The sequence below is a fragment of the Pongo pygmaeus genome, chromosome 16 (assembly GCF_028885625.2).
Source record: "Pongo pygmaeus isolate AG05252 chromosome 16, NHGRI_mPonPyg2-v2.0_pri, whole genome shotgun sequence".
Lineage (NCBI taxonomy): Eukaryota > Metazoa > Chordata > Mammalia > Primates > Hominidae > Pongo > Pongo pygmaeus.
Window position 1 is genome coordinate 76,409,220 of NC_072389.2, and position 23,926 is coordinate 76,433,145.

The 23,926-nt window shown below is 42.7% G+C and overlaps 1 pseudogene; it reads left to right on the plus strand.

Moving 5' to 3' along the window:
• The first annotated feature begins 2,490 nt into the window (after positions 1 to 2,490).
• LOC129014268 (keratin, type II cytoskeletal 8-like) lies at positions 2,491 to 4,275 on the plus strand (annotated as a pseudogene).
• Positions 4,276 to 23,926: the final 19,651 nt, after the last annotated feature.

The following is a 23,926-nucleotide window of genomic DNA, read 5'->3' on the forward strand; positions in this document are numbered from 1 at the left end:
GCGTTTTACTTGGTGAGAGTTTTGAAAAAAAGAAATTGAATTTATATGTCCTTACATTCAAACATATCTGCCTATGTTGTTTCTGTTATTACTTATTTCTGTTATTACTTATTTCTGACTCCTCATAAACGAATTTTGGATCTAGAATGAACGTCAGATATCATCCAGCTTGGAGCTGCTCCTGGTAGGGAATGGATAGTCTGGCAGAATACCCAAGAATGGGTACTCTTGGGGGTACCCATTAAGTCATAGCATAAATATGGGACATCTTTCTGGGGTATCAATTTTACTTAGCTATTTGAGAGACGAGCCACAATGTATATATTAAAACAACTTGGAATATCTGTGAAATCAAATGCAAAACTCGCACGGAATGTTTAAGGCAACACACATAAGTTTCTCATTTATAGTAGTTGGCTTAGAATAATGCCTAGAGGAGCGGAGGACAGAAACCCTCATTTGCACTAGGGGTATTTCATGGGAGAAGTCCAACTCGATCACTTTTGCAATGAGGAGAGTGAGTCCCAGTGAGGCTTAGAGGGAAGGGCCTCTTCTTCCACTTTGTTGCACCCCATTTTGTCTAGCAGGGAGCCTTCATCTAGGAACACTTGCTGATTTGCTTTGATTAGTCCTACCCACATACCCATCATTTGTGTCACTGGTGAAGAAACCAGGGCTTTTAAAGGGCTCCTTCTGGTTTCCAGCTTATTCCTCCCCAGAGCCATGGCACGGGAAGGAGGCCAGTCGTACCCAGGCCTGTCTTGAACATCATTGCAGGGAGTTTGCATCACCACTGAGATGATTAGCAAAGCCTCTTTAAACAAAATCATGACCTCAGCCTGGGGTTGGCATCTTTCCCTTCCCTGGAATCTTGACAGCTCATTTTCATAGTAAACTCACAATGGGAAACAGCTTTTTCCATAGCTCCTGAGGATGAAACAAAAGGAAATACATTGACAAGCCATCAGGATGGACTGAGATTAGGTTGAAGGAAAAACTCAACCCTAGAAGACCTTTCCAGTATACACAAGGGTGTTGTTTGGAATAAATTGGAAATATTTTTGGGTGTGCCTGGCACTACAGCTGGAAACCAAGGACTTGGAATAAGATATTGTGGTGAAGCTGGGAAGTTGGGACAAGGCTAAGCATTGAAGAGAAGAAGAGTAGTCCCAGCTACTCAGGAGGCTGAGGCAGGAGGATCCCTTAAGCCCAGGAGGTCGAGGCTGCAGTGAACCATGATGGCACCACTGCACTCCAGCTTGGGCAACAGAGAGACACCCCATCTTCAAGTTAAAGGAAAAAAAGGGGTCTGTTTTAACTGTAGGTTAAGAGGGCATTTTTATCTACTCATTTAATCATTTGTTTAAGCATGTACCAAATACCAGGACCTGTGCTGTACTCAATTTTGTAAAATGCCTAAGACATGATCCATGAATACCAAGAGATGGAGGGAGCCTAGGAAAGACAGCCTTCAATAATAAGTCTGTGCCTATGCACTAAATGCTGTAACAGAAATCCATACAGGGAGGCACAGCCATTGAAAACATCCCCAAGGATGCTTTGAAGCTGAGTAGAAGAGCTTACACATAAGCAGCAGGGTATAATGGAAACATGCTCACTTTATTATCAAATAGATCTGAATTCAGACTCCAGCCTTGCTGCTGCTTAGCTTCATAACCTCTCTGCTGTTCAGTTTTCTTACCTGTAAAATGTTCTGAATGATCCTCACTTAATTGAGTTGGGCACACAGATCAAACTAGGTTGTTTGTGAAAAATGTCTAGCATGGACCTGGCCCAGATTAGACACTCAGTGTATGCTAGTAGATTATGATGCGGCCTTCCAAGAACCTTCATACCAAGAAAGCCTTAGCCTGAATGGGAAACACAAACATTCTAGTTGCTGAATATGTATAGTGCTCCATTGTAAATTAATAAATCAGTTTTCTTCTAGATGCCATACTCTTAAAAGTTGAATCTGGTCTGCAGAAGTGTTTTGCTTCAGAGCCGACCTAATCCTGAATACACTGACAAAATGGAGGACTTCCCTGGCCAGAAACCAGCGTCTTTCTATAGTTTCTTTTTTTCTTTTTATTTTTTGAGACAGGGTCTCACGGCTGGGTGCAGTGGCTCAAGCCTGTAATCCCAGCACTTTCGGAGGCCGAGGCGGGCAAATCACTCGAGGTCAGGAGTTCAAGACCAGCCTGGCCAACATGGCGAAACCCTGTCTCTGCTACAAATACAAAAAAATTAGCCAGGCTTGGTGGCGGGCGCCTGTAGTCCCAGCTACTCAGGAGGGTGAGGCAGGAAAATCGCTTGAACGCGGGAGGTGGAGGTTGCAGTGAGCCAAGATTGTGCCATTGCACTCCAGCCTGGGTGACAGAGCGAGACTCGGTCTCAATTGAAAACAAAACAAAACAAACAAAAAAAGGACCAAGAAGCAGCTTCTCTGCTCCTTCTGGAATCTCTGCCTGGTTCAGACTGCCTGCCTCCACTCCTGCCTCCACCATGTCCATCAGGGTGACCCAGAAGTCCTACAAGATGTCCACCTCTGGCCCCCAGGCCTTCAGCAGCTGCTCCTACACAAGTGGGCCCAGTGCCCGCATCAGCTACTTGAGATTCTCCCGAGTGGGCAGCAGCAGCTTCTGGGGTGGCCTGGGTGGAGGCTGGGTGGTAGGGCCAGCGATATGGGAGGCATCACCGCTGTCACGGTCAACCAGAGCCTGCTGAGCCCCCTTAACCTGGAGGTGGACCCCAACATCCAGGCTCTACACACCCAGGAGAAGGAGCAGATCAAGACCCTCAACAACAAGTTTGCCTCCTTCATAGACAAGGTATGGTTCCTGGAGCAGCAGAACAAGATGCTGGAGACCAAGTGGAGCCTCCTGCAGCAGCAGAAGATGGCTTGGAACAACAAGAACAACATGTTCCAGAGCTACATCAACAACCTTAGGTGGCAGCTGGAGACTCTGAGCCAGGAGAAGCTGAAGCCGGAGGTGGAGCTTGGCAACATGCAGGGGCTGGTGGAGGACTTCAAGAACAAGTATGAGGATGAGATCAGTAAGCGTACAGAGGTGGAGAATGAATTTGTCCTCATCAAGAAGGATGTGGATGAAGCTTACATGAACAAGGTAGAGCTGGAGTCTTGCCTGGAAGGGCTGACTGACGAGACTGACTTCCTCAGGCAGCTGTATGAAGAGGAGATCTGGGAGCTGCAGTCCCAGATCTTGGACATATCTGTGGTGCTGTCCATGGACAACAGCTACTTCCTGGACACGGTCAGCAACATTGCTGAGGTCAAGGTGCAGTAGGAGGAGATTGCCAACCGCAGCCGGGCGGAGGCTGAGAGCATGCACCAGATCAAGTATGAGGAGCTGCAGACGCTGGCTGGGAAGCACGGGCATGACCTGCAGCGTATAAAGACTGAGATCTCCGAGATGAACCGGAACATCAGCCGGCTCCAGGCTGAGATTAAGGTCCTCAAAGGCCAGATGGCTTCCCTGGAGGCAACCATCGCAGATGTGGAGCAGCGTGGGGAGCTAGCTGTTCCTTAACGGATGCCAACGCCAAGCTGTCCGAGCTGGAGGCCACTCTGCAATGGGCCAGGCAGGATATGGTGTGGCAGCTGTGTGAGTACCAGGAGCTGATGAATGTCAAGCTGGCCTTGGACATCAAAACTGCCACCTAGGCCAGGCACGGTGGCTCACGCCTGTAATCCCAGCACTTTGGGAGGCCGAGGCGGGAGGATCACCTGAGGTCGGGAGTTGGAGAACAGCTTGACCAACATGAAGAAACCCCATCTCTACTAAAAATACAAAATTAGCCGGGCATGGTGGCGCATGCCTGTAATCCCAGCTACGTGGGAGGCTGAGGCAGGAGAATTGCTTGAACCCCGGGGAAGTGGAGGTTGCGGTGAGCCGAGATCGCGCCACTGCACTCCAGCCTGGGCAACAAGAGCGAAACTCCATCTCAAAAAAAAAAAACAAAAAACTGCCACCTACAGGAAGCTGCTGGAGGGTGAGGAGAGCCGGCTGGAGTCTGGGATGCAGAACATGACTATCCATACGAAGACCACCAGCGGCTATGCAGGTGGTCTGAGCTCGACCTATGGGGACCTCACAAGCCCCGGCCTCAGCTACAGCCTGGGCTCCAGCTTTGGCTCTGGCGCAGGCTCCAGCTCCTTCAGCCGCACCAGCTCCACCAGGGCTGTGGTTGAAGAATATTGAGACCCGCGATGGGAAGCTGGTGTCCAAGTCCTCTGACGTCCTGCCTAAGTGAACAGACGCGGCAGCCCCTCCCATCCTATCCCTCCTGCGGCTGCCCCAGGGCCCTGGAGGGAGGCCGCTGTGCATGGTATCACAGGGAACAGGAGACCCACCTGAGGCTCAGCCCAAGCCCTCAGCCCATCCGCGGGGGAGTTTACTGCCTGGGGACACCCTCTTACCCATGCCTCCAGCTACAAAACAATTCAATTGCTTTTTAAATTTTTTTTTTTTTTTGTCCAAAAATAAAACCTCAGCTAGCCCTACCAACTGTCAAACAAACAAACAAAACCAAAAAACAAAAAGGAGAGATGAGGTCTCACTCTGTCACCCAGGCTCGAGTGCAGTGGAGTGATCATAGCTCACTGTATCCTCAAACTCCTGGGCTCAAGCTATTTTCCTGCCTCAGCCTCCCAAGTAGCTGGGACTACAGGCATGCCACCACACCTGGCCAGTTTAAGTTTTTTGTAGAGATAGGGTCTTTCTATGTTGTCCAGGCTGGTTTCTAACTCTTGGCCTCCCAAAGTTCTGGAATTACAGGTATATGGCATTGCACTCTGCCCCGTAGTTTATTTCTAACTTCAATATGAATTAAGATAGTTATCCATAGGTGTGAGATTTTTATGAGTATTGTCCATTAATATTTATTCTTTCTTGTCTAACAATATCAATCCCCAGTTTTAGATGGCTATATGGCCACCTAATTAGTGATTACATTTCCTAGCCTGCCTTGCATATTGGTATAATCATGTGACTAAATTCTGGCCAACAGGCTGTGAACAGAAAGGTTTTCTGGCACTTCTGGGTTGTGTGTCTCTGGCTTTTTCCTCTACCCATTGGCTAAAGTGGCCTCGTCGAACCCAAGGGTGGAAGTCACATGTTAAGAAGAGTTGAACCAGCAAACACACTCTGGATTTGTTTGCTGGGCTGTAATCTGGATCATTATTTTAGAAAGAAAGAATCTCACACCTTGTCTAATAGACTGTATTTTGATATATTTTTGTCACAGACTTAACCTATATCCTACTTAATGTCTAAAGTATTAGATATTAATGCCTAATATTAATAGAAGATTGAATTATATAACACATGGAAGTACCTAGTTCAGGGCCTAGGATATAGTAGCTACTCAATAAATTGGTGTTGAATTTGAATGTAACAACTTAAACATTTATTGCATGGCAAAAGCATGCAAATTATGTGGTACGAATGATGCACGAGTCCAAAAGGAATAGAATGTAGTTCCCCCTATTAGCATAGGAGCTCGTGTTCTAGTGGGGGAACCAGACTCTTTATTCCTTCTTCTTCTCTCCCTTCAGAAGAATAGCATTATCAGCATTATCAATGGAAGTCAGGTCATTGCTGCAGGTGATAAAAAGAGTAAGGTTTTCTAAAAGGCCCTCAGTACTGTCTCCCACTCCCCTAAGTTTGAGGTGCTCCCCACAAAGCAACGACATCCCCAGTTTGGGTCCCACCATTTAAAAATAACTTCTTGCTCTCATACTATTAATTTCTTTGTGGCATATTATCAAATTGTTTTGACACATACTTTGGAAAGTATATTCAAGCTTTACCTGCCATTTATGTCTTGTGGAGGACTGGTTTATCAAACTGACGAGGAATGTCACAAGTTAAAAATAGATGGAGACCCTTAGCCGGGCGTGGCGGTGTGCACCTGTAGTCCTAGCTACTCGGGAGGCCGAGGCAGGAGAATTGCTTGAACCCAGAAGGTGGAGCTGCAGTGAGCCAAGATCACACCACTGCACTCCAGCCTGGGTGACAGAGCGAGACTCTGTCTTAAAAAGAAAAAATAGATGGGTTTTATTTTAGAGGGGTGAAAGAAGGACTAGATCTAGGCGAGTGATCAGTAACCGCACGTATGAAAGTGATTGGTAGAAATTCTAAGAAACACAGGCACAGGTACTCACTTTTTTCTTGAGGGAAAACCTAAAGAACTTACACAAAGCTGGACCACACATAGCAAGAGAGCCAGCTGCCTACTCCGGCCTGAAGGGCGAGCCCACCCTGGTCCTCCATTCCCCAGGAAGACACACAGCAGTCAATGCTTCTCCCTGATCAGGGTGAGGGCTCCATTAGGTCAGCAATTCTCAACTTCAGTTGCATGTTAGAATCTTAGAATCACCTGGGGGGCTTTTAAAAATTCTGAGGCTGGCCAGGCGCGGTGGATCACGCCTGTAATCCCAGCACTTTGGGAGGCCGAGGCGGGCGGATCACGAGGCCAGGAGATCGAGACCATCCTGGCTAACACGGTGAAACCCCGTCTCTACTAAAAATACAAAAAATTAGCTGGGCATGGTGGCACGCGCCTGTAGTCCCAGCTACTCAGGAGGCTAAGGCAGGAGAATCGCTTGAACCCGAGAGGCGGAGGTTGCAGTGAGCTGAGATTGTACCACTGCGCTCCAGCCCGGGCGACAGAGCAAGACTCCGTCTCAAAAAAAAAAAAAAATTTTGATGCCCTACCAATTAAGTTCTGGGGTTAAGACCTAGGCATCAAGCATCAGGCATCATACCTAGCTTTCAAAGCTCCCAAAATGATTCCAAAGTGCAGCAAAATTCAAGAACCTCTGTGTTTGATCTTTCAAGCCATATTTTTCAGGTTCCTCCCAACAGGTCTGGAGACTCTGGCTACTGGTTCATCTGATCTCCAGGTGCAAGTAACCAGCACAATTCAACCCCAGCATCTTCCTAGAGTTTACTGAGGGACTGGGCGACTCAAAGATGCATTTCTCATGTGCACTATTTCTTAGCAGGAGCAGGCATCAGACCAGGCTGCTGCAAACAATTGTTCAGGTTGTACACAGCACAAGGATGCTTGGCATAGGGGATAAAGGGATGAAATGACTGCCTAAACTCTGCTCACCAAGCTGTCACCCTGGCCTCGGACTTGGTGCAACTAGAGGGGAAAAGGGTAACTATTTCTAATTCTCACAAATGAGCTAAAGTGGCCCTTTGTGCCAATAGTAGCCCTGGTTCAGGCCTGCCTAAGGTAGAGGCAAAGTGAAATTAAAGGACCACGTGCATCAGAATTACTAAGGAACTTATTTAAATGTATAGTCCTGCATCTTTACTCCAGATCAAATGAGTCATATCTCTGAAGATACAGCCTAGAAATCTGTGTATTTAATAATCTCCCAAGTGGTTTCCATCAAGCTGAAGTTTGGTGGCCACTGACCGAATGTATGGGATGGTCTTTCAATAAAAATAACAAATTGAACATCTCCTACATGCCAGGCCCATGCCACAGTTCAAGGATATGAGAGCAAATAAGACCCCATCCTTTTCTCAAGTATTCTGGTCTAATAGAAGACAGACAAAAGCTGTGGGTCCCAGGAGGAGCCCAAACTATGACCTCTGCTGGAGTTCAGATATCTGGCATATTCAGAGAACCAGTTAGCAGATCTAAAAATCCCTGCAGGAGGGACTGAAGCTCCTCCCAGAAGAATAGTCATCCCGGAGAAATAGGAGCCAGGCACCACAAGCCTGACCCACTAACAAAGCCTCCATTGTCAGAAAAGATGAGTGATTTGGGGGACAGAGTAGTGTCTGATATGTGTTTGTTTGCCTGTGGGCCAAGGCCCTGCTACCCAACCTCTGTGGTCATATATCTGAGCCCCATGGAAAGCTAGGGGGACTGTACATGAAAACTGAAAAGCCTATTTCCCTATAACCCCTATAAACTATTTCAGCAGAAGGAATATGACTTTGGGACCCCACTATCTGAGGGTGTACATCACAAGGGGAGGCATTTTTTGCCACTGCTCAGAATAACATCTCACTGCTTTGGCACCTCCTGTCCTGCTCATCAGCTGCAGGAGGAGACTTTGGTGCCTGGTGGACACAGTTGTGCCCAGGGAAGTGCCTGTAGTGCCCATTGGACAGGGTATAGTCTAGCAGAGGAGGGTGGGGCAGTAAAGGAGGGACAACGTGCAGACACCAGGTGGTGACTAGCTAGATTCACCTATGAACACATGTGAGACACCCCCAGGGAATGTCCACAGATACTTGGGCAGTGTTTGAGGGGCTAGGTTCATGTATTAATAACATTAGTGGGTAAAAGGGTTCAAGTGGAAAGAGCTCCCCCCAGAATGGATGACAGACTCAGTTTCTCTCCATTTGTCATCACTTTTACAGCAAGAACTTGGTGCCTCATCAGAATGACTTCTAATTTGTAGCCCAGACTGCACATTCTAAAGACACTGAGAGGCCCTGAGGCATGGGCACCAGGATGGATGAGGCATTGAGAGGGAAGAGCAGGGCCCTGGAGTTCCCAAGGGGAGAGGTGTGGGTGATTTCCTTTGCCTAATTTGGAAGGTCTGGCGCATTCTGGCTCCAGGCTGCCTTTCCACCCTCATCTCATGTCCATCTTGCCCTCACTCCCTCTGCTCTGGCCATAATGAATTTCTCTTAGTTTATCTCAAGGCACCACTCTTCTGTCCTTTAAACGTGCAGTTTCAGATGCGTGACATGCTTATTCTCTCCTTTTTACCTGGCAAACTTCTAATCTTTCAGGTTTTAGCTAAGATATCACTCATGGGAACTTTTCTGGATTTGCCAGTTTAGTGTACAGGACATTCAATGCTGTCCATAAACTCAGATGTGGAGAAAATGTAACTCTTTGGGGTGATGGAAATGGAATCTCAGCTTCAATTTGGGTTCTTCTCATAACTTGGGCTAGGGTCAAAATTCCAGGTGTCTGTTCATCAGTCATCTGTGTATCCAGGAATCTAGCAACTGAGATGTCCATACCATTAAGTCAGGGCTCTCTTAGCTACTTCAATGCCAAATTTGGGGCACTAGGGTCTTTGCTAGGCCCTCTATAACCCCATGTGCCTACAGTCAACACCATCAGCACAGTCATTTTCTTCCCTTTTTCTACTGCTTCCATTCTGGAAGAAGCCTTTTCCAATTCAGGGACAAGTTTCTTTCATCTTGAGCTTGGGTCCTCCAGCAATCCTCCTGCCTCGGCCTCCCACAGTGCTGGGATTACAGGTGTGGGCCCCATGCCTGGCCATTTCTCTTAACCCAAATCCCTCTTCTGCTCAGTGGTTACTGACTTCTTTCCCAAAACTTTGCATTAGTTTCATAAATACAGAAAGATTGAAATAATAATAAAATGAACATTCTTATGCACTGTACTGAATTCAAAAATCGTTAAAAATTTATCACCATCTTTTTTTCACCTCTCAGTACTTCAGCCTGTCTTCTAAAGAGAAAGACATTCACCTACAAAACCACAATACCATGGTTGCATCTAACAAAACTGTTGATAGTTCCGTAAAATTATCTAATACCTAGTTCATATTCATTTCCCCAAAATGTTTCATTCCAAGAATGTTTGTTATGCTTCAGAACAAAAACCCGGATCCAATTTAGAGTCACACATTGCATTTGCTGTTTATGTCCTTCTAATTTATTTACATCTAGAATAGTCCCTCCACCATTTAATATTGTTATTGTTGCTTCATGACATTGAATTTTTGAAGGATTCATGTCCGTTATCCTAAAGAATTTAGGCTTTTGAAAACAAAAGCCAGAGAACTCTGCCCCAGACTTTCCCTGAGGCAAGAAGTATAACCTACCTGTCTGGTTTTTTGAGGACTCAGAGTTTTCCCTGGCCATGGGACTTTCAGTGTCAAAACCAAGAAAGTCCTGGGCAAACAAAGATGAATTAATTGGTCACCCTAGAGGCAAGGAGGTATGGACTTGGGTATTTGCTTAAATGGTTGCAAGGCATAGAGTGAAACATTTTTTAAAATGAATAATCCAATATTATGCAGCCACACGTGGTTAATAAGTAGGTTCATTGCATCCTGTGGTTATACTCTTGCAATATGCATCATATTTTTGACTCTGTTTAATGTCTGAATTTCCCAATAGATAGTAAACTCCACGAAGGCAGAGACATGTATATCTTTCTCATTACTCTAATCTCATTGTATCCTCACAGTTCTGGTACATGTCAAGTATTTATTTATTTATTTATTTATTTATTTATTTTTGAGATGGAGTCTTGCTCTGTCACCCAGGCTGGAGTGCAGTGGTGTGATCTTGGCTCACTGCAGCCTCTGCCTCCGGGTTCAAGTGATTCTCCTGCCTCAGCCTCCTGAGTTGCTGGGACTACAGGTGTGTGCCACCATGCCCGGCTAATTTTTGTATTTTTAGTAGAGATGGGGTTTCACCATGTTGGCCAGGATGGTCTCCATCTCTTGATCTCGTGATCCACCCGCTTCAGACTCTCCAGTTGCTGGGATTACAGGCAGAGGTTGCAGTGAGCCAAGATTACACCACTGCACTCCAGCCTGGGTGACAGAGCGAGACTCCATCTCAAAAATAAATAAATAAATAAATAAATACTTAACAGTCCGGCCACTAAGACATTTTTAAATAGTAAGGATGCAGCCCACTGGTAATTTCCATACCACTGTTCACTGAGTATTATTAGGTTAGGTTTCTGCATGGAAATCTTAACGAGCATTCTGTGCAACTGTCCTGGCCTTACAGATGAGACTCCAGAAGTTTAAATCATCTTCAAGATCAAATTAAGACCTTAACTTCTAAGTCCTCAGGGTCTTCATGCAGTGAGGGGATATAGATAAGAGTAGAAAAATATCTGGAAATCTGGAGATACTTAACCCATTGGCTAAGCAGCACTGGACCATATACCAAGGTCCTAAGGAAATCAATAACACCTTAAGAAAATTTAACCAAATTGGACAGAAATTAACATAATTTCATTCAGTCCTTGCCTTATTGTCCAGATTTGAATCCCCCAGGGTCATTACATGATTGGCCAAGGAGAGGTTGGGGTTGGAAAGTTGAAATAAGGTATAATTATGAACCTGGCCTGAACTCCAGATTGACTCAAGGCCAAGTCTGGCCTTTGGAAAGTCTTTGGGGTTAAAGATTTGATAATGGACTTAATGTAGCATTGGGTACCTGATTATAGAGAATTCAAGTGGAGGCTGATTGGAACGGAATCCTGAAGGCCAAGTGCCCAAGGCTATCAAGGTCCAAGCAGAAGACAGCACATCTCAATGCCTGCTCTCTCATTCCTTTCACCCTCTTTGGAAGAAGGTCTAGTTGAGACCCGTGCTGAGTCATGTAGGCCTGCCTTTGTTACAGGAATCCTCATATCAGACACTCTACAGAGAAAGAGGCTTGTAAGGGGCACCATGAAGTATCAAAAGAAAGATAGACAAGAGCATAGAGAAGAAAAGAACTTCCTGTGAAGAAGTTTTGAAATGCGTGATGAGATTTGTTTTTTTCTTCTGAGCATCAACAGAGTATTGTTTGTGTCCTTCACATCAGGGTGAAGAAGACACCAAAGTACTGTCCAGGAGATGAAGGGAATGGCCATTTTTGGAGCAATTACTGTGTACTTGGCCTATGACCTCATTTAACCCTTGCAGCAGTCCCAAGTCCTAATGATCCCAGTGAGGTATTGTTAGAAAACTGAGGCTCAGCAAAATTAAGTAACTTGCTAAAGGTTATATGGCCGGGATATGGAAGTGCATAAAGATTTATCCTCACACTGTCACACTCCAAATCTATGCTGTTCCCACTATCCCACCCTGCACTCTTCTGAAGACGCCATGCGCCTAACAGTCCTTAACAGTCTCAGAAGTGGGGGCATTATTAAATCCAGGTGAAAAAGACAATCATTGCTGGCGTGCTATATGAAGGGCACTGGAAAGACTTTTGCTCCCCAATTTTCTCTACCACATCTACCACAATGCCTGCAATCTTGTCACGCATTTCTCTGAGATGAGTATTGGGGTCCTGCTTCTGAGAGCCATTCACAGTGGACTAGTCTGATCTAGAGGTTGTGGGGTGAGGTGCTCTGTACTCCTCTCTGTCATCTCTATTTTGACACATCCCAGATGCTCCGGCAGCTCCGTTTCTGGGTATTAGCTGTGAAGTTGAGAGCAGAGTGTTTTTCCTTCTCTTTGGCTTGATTGTCTTTCACCCTTGGGGGAAAGGGAGGGGGTGCTAATGGCTTGGAGGGTGGCCAGACTATTCCATTTTGCAATCTCCAGCCACAGCTGCTAAAGAAAACTTATATTGTGTTTTCATTCCGTGGGGAAAACATGTTTTGTTTTGTATTCTTGTGTAACCATGAAACATCTGGGGTAACCTTAGCTAAAACTTCCTTCCAGTGTTGTATTTGGGCTAAATGATATAGAGAAATTTTCATCTTGAAATGCAAGCTATGACAGTGTAATACGTTATTATGACATGTGCTTGGATACATACCCAGTAGGGAGCCATCCAATTATTACAACTCAGGCCCTCTAAACTAAAACCCCTTATCCTTATGTTACATCACACTGTCCCTTATAAATGGTCAGGGCCAAGAAAATGATATTTGGTCACTCAAAATTGGGGAAACACTGTGAGGGCTTAGGAAGAACTCTTCAATGCTTTCAACTGGTGGCTCTCAAAATTGAGCATGCATCAGAATCACCCAAAGGGCTTGTTGAAACTCAGATTTCTGGCTCCCATCCTCAGAGTTTCTGACTCAGTAGGTCTAGGGTAGAGCCTGAGAATTTGCTTTTCTAACAAGTTCCCGGGTGATGCTGATGCAACTGGTCTGGGGACCATAAGAATCTCAGCTTTAAACTTGGGTCACCCCCAAATGCGGAATCGAATACAATATACAGGACAGGCAAAAACTATATACAGTGACAAGCTTCAGTTTCATGCTTTATTTCGTTTTTCTAAATAGGTAAGAGTTGATGCTAAAATGAGATAATCCCATCTAATCATTGCGGGTGGTAGTACAGGTTAGTATAAACATTTTAGAAAACAAATTGGCAGTAAATAAATATTTGTAGGCATTGATCCCACTTCTAGGTACCTCTAAGAAAATAATCAGAAATAAGTACAAAGATTAAAGTACAGGGATGTCTATTGCAGCTTTATGTAAAATGATAGCTACTTGGAAATCACATGAATATCCAATAGTTTATCAATTATAATAATATCTCTACAGTGGAGTATTATGCCACCATTAAAGTAATTGGAGAACAAATTTTAATGATAAAAAGAAATGTTTATGATAGATTATTATAATACATGAAAAGCTCAGGTCACAGAGCTATATTTATCATTTATCAACTGTGTAATACATATATACTTCTACAAACAGCGTATCAACTAAGGAAACACACTGACATGTTAACAGTGATGATTTCTGGATAGTATTATATTTGTTCTATAGATGCCATTCACTTCTTCCCTGACTAATCTTCTAAAATAATCTATCCCACTCAAAGCCTCCCCTCTTCATAATATCCTCTTCTGGAAGGAGCTTCTTAGACTGCCATATTTAAACCAAATGATCCCACCCTTTCAGTGGTAGGCGATTGGCTGTATGGACATGTGATCCAAGGTGAACCTACTAGTGAGTGTCTATCAAACACTGTACTGCTAAACCCAGAAACTAGGGCTAGACAGCTGTGGGATGTACATATATTGAAGTAGGGCTGGTGGGCATTTTAGGCTGTGTGCAAGCAGAGGAGGCTACTACAGATCTGCTGCTTTATCAGCGATTACTGTCAGTACAATACAGGCCCAGGAGCTAAGCAGCGCACACATGCAGCAGCCCACCCACACAGGCACAAGTCCTTCTTAAAAAGCAGGCAATGGGGAGAGGTTGTAAATATTAAACTATAATACCCTTGTCCCTGTTATGCTTCCAATATTCTCCCTTTTTGCCTTGAGCTAGTGAGAGTGGGTTTCTCTTCTTTGCAATTGCCTCCTAAATTAACAGGTGATTTTTATTTGCTTATTTGTGCGTGTTTGCTTTTTTAAAATCGATTTCCCATACTGAGTTTATTACTGATTTTATTAACAGAAAAATATTAAAATTAAAATCTTGATCTGCAGCTAAAAAAAATTATTTAGTGCAAAGTTTCCTATTTGCTCACTAGCCCCTACAACCAGACCCTTATTTCTGACACTCTGAGCTTCAGAAACTGAGAGGTTTTCTTTGGTTTCTTTCAGTTTGGTACAAAATCCAGAGGACAATTTAAGTTTGGAATGTGTCCAAGCAAAATTCTTTTTCTGTACTGAGCTAAGAGGATTCCAACAGCAAAGACTGATGCAGAATAAAAGATATAGAGCATGGTTTTCTCCATTGATTTATAAACATGAAGATTGGAATGGATGAGTCATCAGCAAATTGAATTGGGAGGGATTGCTGCAGAGCAGCCCACACTTTGTCATAAAAATTCTGCTGCAGTATCACACTAGCTCAACTGTGGTTTACCATTTTTAGAAACATGAGCAAATGCACTATAGTTGGTTACCACTTTTTTGTGTCACTTGAGGTTCATGTGAATTTGTATCAATCCCAAAGAGTGATACACTTCAAGACGGGACCATTTGGTATAAGCAGCAGGTAATTGTTTGGGTTTTTGTTTTGTTTTGTTTTGTTTTTGAGATGGAGTTTTGCTCTTATTGCCCAGGCTGGAGAGCAATGGCGTGGTCTTGGCTCACCGAAACCTCCGCCTCCTGGGTTCAAGCGATTCTCCTGCCTCAGCCTCCCGAGTAGCTGGGATTACAGGCATGTGCCACCACGCCTGGCTAATTTTGTATTTTTAGTAGAGACAGGGTTTCTCCATGTTGGTCATTCTGGTCACAAACTCCTGACCTCAGGTGATTTGCCCGCCTAGGCCTCCCAAAGTGTTGGGATTACAGGCGTGAGCCACCGCGCCCAGCCAGCAGTAGGTAATTCTTAACCCTTTCAAGGTCATCATCTCAATTTCTTCCCCTCTGGGAATCAAATTGTAACTAAAAAATGACTGCAACTTGTTTTAAGAATTTCTAGATATGCTGTAAGATATTTGAGGGCAGGGACTGATTCTGCCATGCTTAGTTTTATTCCTGGTTTGTTGAATGACTGAAAAAACATTCATATTGATGCTAAGAGATGAGCCTAGGGAATAAGTGCTTGGGAAGTAACTTTCCAAAGGATCCAGTTCTGGGACTGGGTTTAGAAGCTTGAGATGATGTCAAAGATAAAGTTGTGATACACTTTAGGGTTTCCAAAAAGTGTGTGTTCTAAAAGTATGAGAAAATTGTCAAGAAGGAGAAATTGCTGGCATTTTTAAAAAGAGGAAATTGAGACCAGAGAAGTTCCATAGGTAGCATCTCAGAAAGCTCTTGTATCCACTGAGGAGAGTGATTTGCATGTACAGCCATGGAGACCCTAGAGAGAAAGAGGACGTTTTCTCCAAGAGATTCCAAGACTTGTGAGAGAAACGACTCTGGCTCAAAATATCTTATAAACTTGACATAACTTTTTTTTTTTTTTTTTAGATGGAGTCTCACTCTGTCGCCCAGGCTGGAGTGCCGTGGTGCGATTTCGGCTCACTGCAACCTCCGCCTCCCAGGTTCAAGCAATTCTCTGCCTCAGCATCCCAAGTAGCTGGGATTACAGGTGCCCGCCACCACGCCGAGCTCATTTTTGTATTTTTAGTAGAGACAGGGTTTCACCATCTTGGCCAGGCTGGTCTTGAATTCCTGACCTCAAGTGATCCACCCGCCTTGGTGTCTCAAAGTGTTGGGATTACAGAAGTGAGCCACCATGCCTGGCCAACTTGACATAACTTTTAAAGATGGATTGCCAAGCTGAGGTAAGTCTACACTTTCAGTTGACATAATTTTGTATAACAATTGTACTCTGCTATCCCCTCACTGAACTAAAACATCGTATACGGTTAAAATACTAACTAAAGCTATTATACAAGAATAAGAAACTGAGGATCATGGTGAGGAGGGAACAGGAAAATAGTGATTGCATTTTCCTTAGGGAGTCTTTACCACTAGTGTATCAGGTAGTGCTTGCTGCATGACAAACAACCCCACAATTTAATGGCCTAAAATACAACCATTAATTCATCTTACAGTTGCATGGGCTGACTGGGTAGCTCTTCTGTCTGGGCATGCTTGGCGGATTTGCTGGACTTCCTCGTGCTTCTCTGGTCAGCTGGCATGTTGGAGGCAGCCAGATGATCTAGAATGACTTCCTTCACGTGTCTGACAGTCGGAGGGCTCTTTGCAAGGGACCAGCTGCTTCTCCACATGGAGTCTCCTCCGTAGTGGGCTAGCTTGAACTCAGTCACACATGGTAGTCCTAGAGTTCCAAACACAGCAAGAGGACAAGCCCAGGGCTCAAGCACTTTTAAAGCCTCAGTTTATATTACCTTTACTAATGTCCTGTTGGTGAAAGTAAGTCACATGACCAAACCAAAGTCAAGAAGTGGAGAAATAGATTTTACCTCTTGATGGGAGTGGAAGAATTTTTGGCTATTTTTATAATCTACTGCAACTAGGTGGTAGGCTTAGTAAAGAAATAAACCAATAGGTACATGGAACTGTAGAAAAGGATTGAGATGTCAAGGATACAGTCCTTGACTGCAGAAACTCTACATTTCCTAGGTGTTCTTAGCAAACCAGGGTGTGAATATCATTTAGTCCAGCTAGGGAAACTTTTGTTTGGGGATTTCCCTGGGTTGTGTTATCTCAGAGCCCAACATAACTTTTGAGACTCTGATCAGAACTGCAAACGCCATCTTGGAACAATCCTGGAAGTGTTCTAGGTGTCTGGGATCCTTCCGTTCTGACACTAACTAGGGAGGGATGAGCTCCCTGGAATATCTGCAAACCCATCCCTGCTGGTTCAGGTGAGAAAGAGGATCTACCTTTTCTTCTCAAAGACAGGGATTAAGAGCCAGGAGGTACAAAGGGCAGGTGGGTGGGCAGCAATGATAGAATAGGCTAGTTATTTGAACTAGGATCAAGAAAAGGAAGGATGTAAATAGTAAGCCTGCTCCAAGAGGGAAGCAATCAAATTGATAATTTGATAATAAGCTGGAGACTATGACCTGGATACAAGTTGGGGAACATTTAAAGGGCAGGTGGAAGAAGTTTGACAGTCTTTTGAAGCGGTTTGCGTTTTTTGGTTTTTAGATGACAAGCTACAGAAAATTCTAATCTCAGCTCTGCCACTAATCAGTTATGTGAGTATGGACAAATTGCCTCAGTTAATTTCCTCATTGACAAAATGAGGCATTTTAACTGGAAGATTTCTCCAGCTATAACACCTTCGGGGAATCTAGAAAAAGAAGAAAAGGACTGACATATATATGAAAGGAATAAGTCTACACGAGGAGGAATCCCCTTTAGAAAGCATTGGAACAAGTACTGAGGAAGATTTTCAATCTCTAAAGCTTTAAAAACATGATGGATCCCTATCATTCTTTAACAAATATTAACTGAACTACATGCCAGGCATTGTAGACAGAGCAGTCAGTGAACAACAGCAGCATGCCCGTGTGGGGCTTACAGGATTGTTTGAGTTTGATCAAATGGTTCTAGACGATTTCACTAAGTAAGTGTTGCAAGCACATCCAGCTTCATTATTCAGTCATTTCTGATGAAGAGTGGGATCAATCTTGCCAGAAATGGAGATATTGGATTGCTAAGACAATTGCAGGCGGGGATTATACCAGATAACTTCTCTGATCTTCAGTTTCTTCATCTAGAAAATAAAAACTGTGAAGCAGACCATCCCTAAAGTTCCATTCAGCTCCAAAATTCCAATTCGGCTGCCCAGCAGTTCTTAGGTGCTTTAGCTCAGCAACTCCATCTAGTGTCTCTGTGAAATGAACTTAGAAAACATCCAGTGTACTAACTATTGACTAAAATGAGAGGCCACAAATGAGACTGGACATAACAAAAGGCAGGCCTCGGAATCAAGATATATGGGTAAGGGGTTGATGGGTTATAAGTCATATTTAACATGATGTTTACAATGTGTCAGGCGCTGTTTTAAGTGGTTAGCATACATTTAATTCTCACAACAAACCTATGATCAAGGAAGTAAAAACAGCCGTACTTTACAGATGAGGGAACGGCCCAGAAAGGCAAAGTAACCTGCCTAGTAATTGGCAGATCTAGAATGGAAGCCTAGGTAGTGGGTTACAAAGTCCATCCTCTTAGCCAATATCCTTTCCTGCCTCTAGCTAAGAGTTATAGAACGCTTACCATGCGCCCAGCAGTGTTCTAGGTTTTTCATATTGTAACCTTCTCAACAGAAATATGATGTAGGTACTAAAATCACAATTTTGCATGGGAGTAGACTCAGGCCCAGAGAGATAATATAATTTATCTAAGTACACTATAGCTGATACGTGTCTTGGAGCCTAGATTGGAACTTCAGTATTCAGCCAGGGTGAAAGAAGCATCCAGGCTGTTGCCATGTCCCAATAATTTTTTCTCCCACTTTCCTAAATGTTACCGATCATGATTCTTGGTACATAAAGGGAAGATGCAAGCAGCAAGTGCTAGACAGTTTCTTTCTTTTCTTTCTTTCTTTTTTTTTTTTTTAGTGGATTATCTGCAGAGCCAACTCTTGAATATTCAGAAGTTAATTCAATGAATGGATAAGACAGGCTTGGGTGCACGTTTTTGGTCTCTCCAGCTTCTCATTTTCGATCACTTTTGCCAGGTAAATAATGAAGACTTTAAGTGCCACAGGAAGTTTAAAAACTCTCCTTTAGGGATCCTACATCATGGTTTCAACGATCACTTTCATGTAAATGCCTCTGAAGGCTACATCTCTATACCTCACCACTGTAATTGCCTGAGAAACACATCTGCTTTCCTGTTTCATTATCTTCTGAAACTCAACATTCAGTATTCATTTAGCAAATGCTTGTAAAACCTTAACATGTAGGAAGAACGTTTGGAAACCCCTTAGACCCTTAGAACAGTGCTTGGCACAGTGAACTACTGTCTTTACCTTCAGGCTGTGTAGAGTCCAGTGGGGGAGATTAGTAAATAGTCACAACACAAGGTGATAAATGCCATGATGGGCTATGCATGACATGCTTTGGTAGTATGCAGTGACATTTCATCCAGTCTTCAGAGAGGGTAAGGGTAGGGTCAGGGTAGGTTTCTCAGGCAACTCATTTCTAAAATTGAAATCAGTACCTTTCTCCCCAGACTGGCTCCTTCTTATGTCTACTAATAGTACTGCCAGTTCTTGTTACCCACACTTGAAAACTCAGTCATTGTTTACTCTTTCCTTGTTCACAAATCCGTAAAGTAACCACCATGTCCAGTCAATTCTTCCTTTTCTATCTTCTCCATTTCTATCTTTCCTCACTCTAGGTCAATCTTTTACCTTCTCAAGCCAGGACTATAGCAAAGGCATGCCATCTCTAGCAAACTTAATCCATTCCAATTCTTCCTGCGCTATGCTCCAGATTCATTTGCCTAACATACTTTCCTGACCCCAAATCTGAAAAGTTCATTCAGTGCCCAAAGGTTAAAGGCCATTCTGCTTGTTCTGGCAACATTCTGCTTGTCTATCTGAATCTTTCAGAACTCCTTTGTAAATCTTCAGTCTAATGATGCCACTCCCCTTCTCACTCATCCTTTGCTTTTTATGCATCCGTGTCTCCATTGACTTTTTCTGGGCCTTCAGTTCTTTCTGTTGGTTTTTAAAGCATATTTATATCCTCTCTCTTCTTAAAGGACCATTATAATTCCACCTATTTTGTGAAACCTACCTCAAGAAACTACAGAATTTATTGCTTGAACTATCATTTGGCAAAATAATAGTGTATTGCTTTTTCTTTAACATACTTTATAAAGGTATAATTTACATACAACTATTAATACAATGTATGTATTAATGTAACCCTCATCACATTGGGGTATAAAACATTCCATTCCATCTCCCCTAAACATTTCCTTGCATACTTTTGTAGGGAATGTTCCCCTGCCCTAGTTCCAAGCAACCACTAATGGGTTCCTTTCTGTCACTATAGATTTGATTTTTCTGTTCTAGAATTTTATACAAACAGAAATATAGAATGTGTACTTTTATTTGTGCCTGGATTTTTTTCACTCAGCATAATACTTTCAAAATTCACCCAGGTTGTTTTGTATATGTTTGTTTTATTTCTAAGAGAATTTCATTATTTGGATATACTTCAATTTCCTTATCCACTCACCTGTTGATGGACATTTGAGTTTTCAGATTTTGGCTCTTATGAGCATTTGTGTAAAAGTCTTTGTGTGGACATGTATTTTCTCTTGGAAAAGTACCCAGGAGTGAAATTGTTTGGTTGAATGATATGGGTATGTTACCTTCATGAAAGTTTGCCACATTGTTTTCCAAAGTGCTTGTAGTATTTTATATTACTACCAGCAATATAGGAGAGTTCCAGTTGCTATTGCTCTCCAACACTTTGTTATTTTAAATTCTTTGCGGCCTGGCGCGGTGGCTCACGCCTGTAATCCCAGCACTTTGGGAGGCCGAGGCAGGTGGATCACGAGGTCAGGAGATCGAGACCATCCTGGCTAACACGGTGAAACCCCGTCTCTACTAAAAATACGAAAACAAAATTAGCCAGGTGTGGTGGCGGACGCCTGTAGTCCCAGCTACTTGGGAGGCTGAGGTGGGAGAATGGTGTGAACCCGGGAGGCAGAGTTTGCAGGGAGCCGAGCTTGCAGCGAGCCAAGATCGCGCCACTATACTCCAGCCTGGGCGACAGAGTGAGACTCCGTCTCAAAATAAATAAATACATAAATAAATAAATTCTTTGCATTTTCCATATTGTAAATGAAACCAGTTTTTTTATCTCAGTTTCCAATTATTCATTGTTAGCATATAGAAATGAAGTTGATTTTTGCACATTTAGTTTGCTAAACTCACTTATCGGTTCTAGTAGCTTTTTAATAGATTTCTTAGGAGGTTCTATGTACATAATCATATCATCTCTAAAAAAAGGACAACTTTATTTCCTCCTTTTAAACATCTATGCATTTTGTTTTGCCATTTCTTCCTTTTTGCCTTCTTTCCTTTTTTTCCCCTTGCCTTTATTGCACCAACTAGGATCTTCAGTATGATGTTGAATAAAAGTATTGAAGAATGGACATCTTCACATTTTTCCTGATCTAGGGATAAAGCCTGTAAGGGAACATTAACTATGGATTTAGTGGCATACAGTCATGGCTGCTATTAGGTGAAGAAAGTAAATTCCTTTCTATTCTTAGTTTGTTGGTAGGTTTTATCATAAATAGATGTTGACTTTTGTCAAATGTTTTTTAAATCTAGTAAGATGAAGGTGACATGATTTTTCTCTTTCGTTCTCTTAATATGGTGAATTACATTGATTGGTTGTTGAATGTGAAACCAGCCTTGTGTGGCTGAGCTAAACTGTACTTAGATGTGATGTATTATGTATATAATATATTGCAGGATATGTTTGCTAATAGTTTGTTAAGATACACATATAACTTCACAAGGGATGTTGGTTTATAATTTCTTTTCTTGCAATGTCTTTGCCTAGTTTTGGTAATAGGTTAATGCTGAACTCATGAGATGGGAAGTGTTCTCTAGTCCTTTTCTCTTGGAAGAGCTTGTATAAGATTGGTATTCTTTCTTATGTTGTTGATAGAATTTGAAAGTGAAGTCGTCTGGGCCTAGAGTTTTCTTTGTGGAAATGATCATAATTACAAATTCAATTCCTTTAACAGATATAGGCACTTCAGACTTTCTGTTTCTCCTTGTGCCAGTTTCGATAGCTTGTCTGCTTTAGTTCTAGAATTTCCATTTGGTTCTTTTTTTAGTTTCCATCTCTCTGTTGAGATTCCTCGTGTCTCTTCATTATGACTACATTTTCCGCTTGGAATATATTTATAATAACTGCTTTAAAGTTCTTGTCTGCCAGTTCCAACTTCTGGTCATCTTGGGGTTGGTTTCTATTGATTCCTTTTTGTCTTGATATTAGGTCACACTTTCTAATTTCTTCACATGACTAGTAATTTTAAATTATACTGGACATTTTGGATGATAAATTGTTAACTTCTTCCTAAACACTTGAATTTTGTTTTAACATCTGGTTAACTTGGCTGGACTCAAACTCCAAACTCCATTTCCACTGTGATGAGTAGCAGCTAAGCTAAGCCTTGCAACCGTTGTTTTATGCCGGGCCCCCAGAGGTCACAACACAGGCATAGCTCATGATTAGTCAGAGATTTGGGTGGAGTTTATGAGATTTGGGGTCTCCTTCCCTCTGGCTTCCTCTTTTCCATGACTTGCCCCATCACTTTTCACTCTGGCAGCACTGAATTCCTACCTCTGATTCCTTAGGCCAGTAAGCCTGCAGCTTTCCAGAAGTCCCACAGAGGAATATTTTTGACCGAATAAGCTTTACATTCACATACTCTTGACCTGTCTCTCTTCTTTCACCTAAAGTCCAATGATTTTTTAAACTTACTTTTCCAAGTAGGTTTAAGAAATAAATACTGGCAGATAATTAAACCAGTCATAAGAATACATTTAAAATAGAATTTAAGCCCAGAATAAAATAAAAATTCCAGATTGTAGCCTCTGATACCATAACATGGTCTGGTCCTATATACCACTCCAACTTCATCTCTTACCATTCTTTGCCTCATTCATTATCTCTAGCCACCCTAGTCTTCTTACTGTTCCTCAGACACACCAGAGAAACTGCTGTTCCTACCACCTGGAATTCTCTTCCCTCAGATCATTGCATGGTCACTCCTTCTGATATCCAGGTCTCTGATCATATATGCTCTCCTTAGAGAGGTCTTTTCTGATTACCCTATCTAAAACAGCTCAACAAACCTCTCCCCCTACCTCAGTTAACATCTTCTCCTGCTTTATCTTCTTCAAAGCACTAATCACTATCTCAAATTATCCATTCATTTTCTTGTTGTCTGGCTCCCCCACCAAAAGGTAAGCGCCAAGAGGACAGAATTTTTGTCTTAATCACCAATGTATCCTTAGTGAACACTTGTCTGGCACAGAGTATATGTTTGATAAATACTTATGAATAAATAAATTGAATAATGATATGGGAGGTACTAAGGTAAATATAACTTTTTCCCCCACTAAACTGATCTAGCAACTAAATAAATTAAAAATATTTGTCAAAAATCAAACAATATAATATAAACTATAAGTTCCTTATACGTCATTTAAAATAAAGCCAGTATTTCCTTTTACTGTGAAGGGCAGTGAAACACTACACAATAAATTATGAGATCATGTAAATCAACAAATCAAGCATAAATACTCAATTGGTGGAAGAAGAAAACTAAGTGAAGAGTAAAAAAAAAGTGTTGACATGGCTGTCAAAACTGTTTAACATGTAGAAATGAAGTAGATTCATGGCAGTGAAATTTGGGGACAAATGGGCGTGTAACTTCATTATGGTTTGAATTAAGGAGATAGGCTATTTCAAAGCTCAAAGGGTACTTATTGATGAGATTTAGCTTCAGAAGATTTATGTGATTCATTTTAAAACATAATGCTCTCTTAAAACAGGCCAGATCCAGTGACTCATGCCTGTAATCCCAGCACCCTGGGAGACCGAGTTGGCAGGATTGCTTGAGGCCAGGAGTTTGAGACCAGTCTGGGCAATGTAGTGAGACCCCATCTTTACAAAAAAATTTAAAAAACAAATTAGCTGGGTATGGTGGCACACACCTATAGTCCTAGCTACTTGGGAGACTGAGGTGGGAGGATCATCTGAGCCCAGGAGTTTGAGGTTACGAAGAGCTATGATTGCACCACTATATTCCAGCCTGGGCGATAG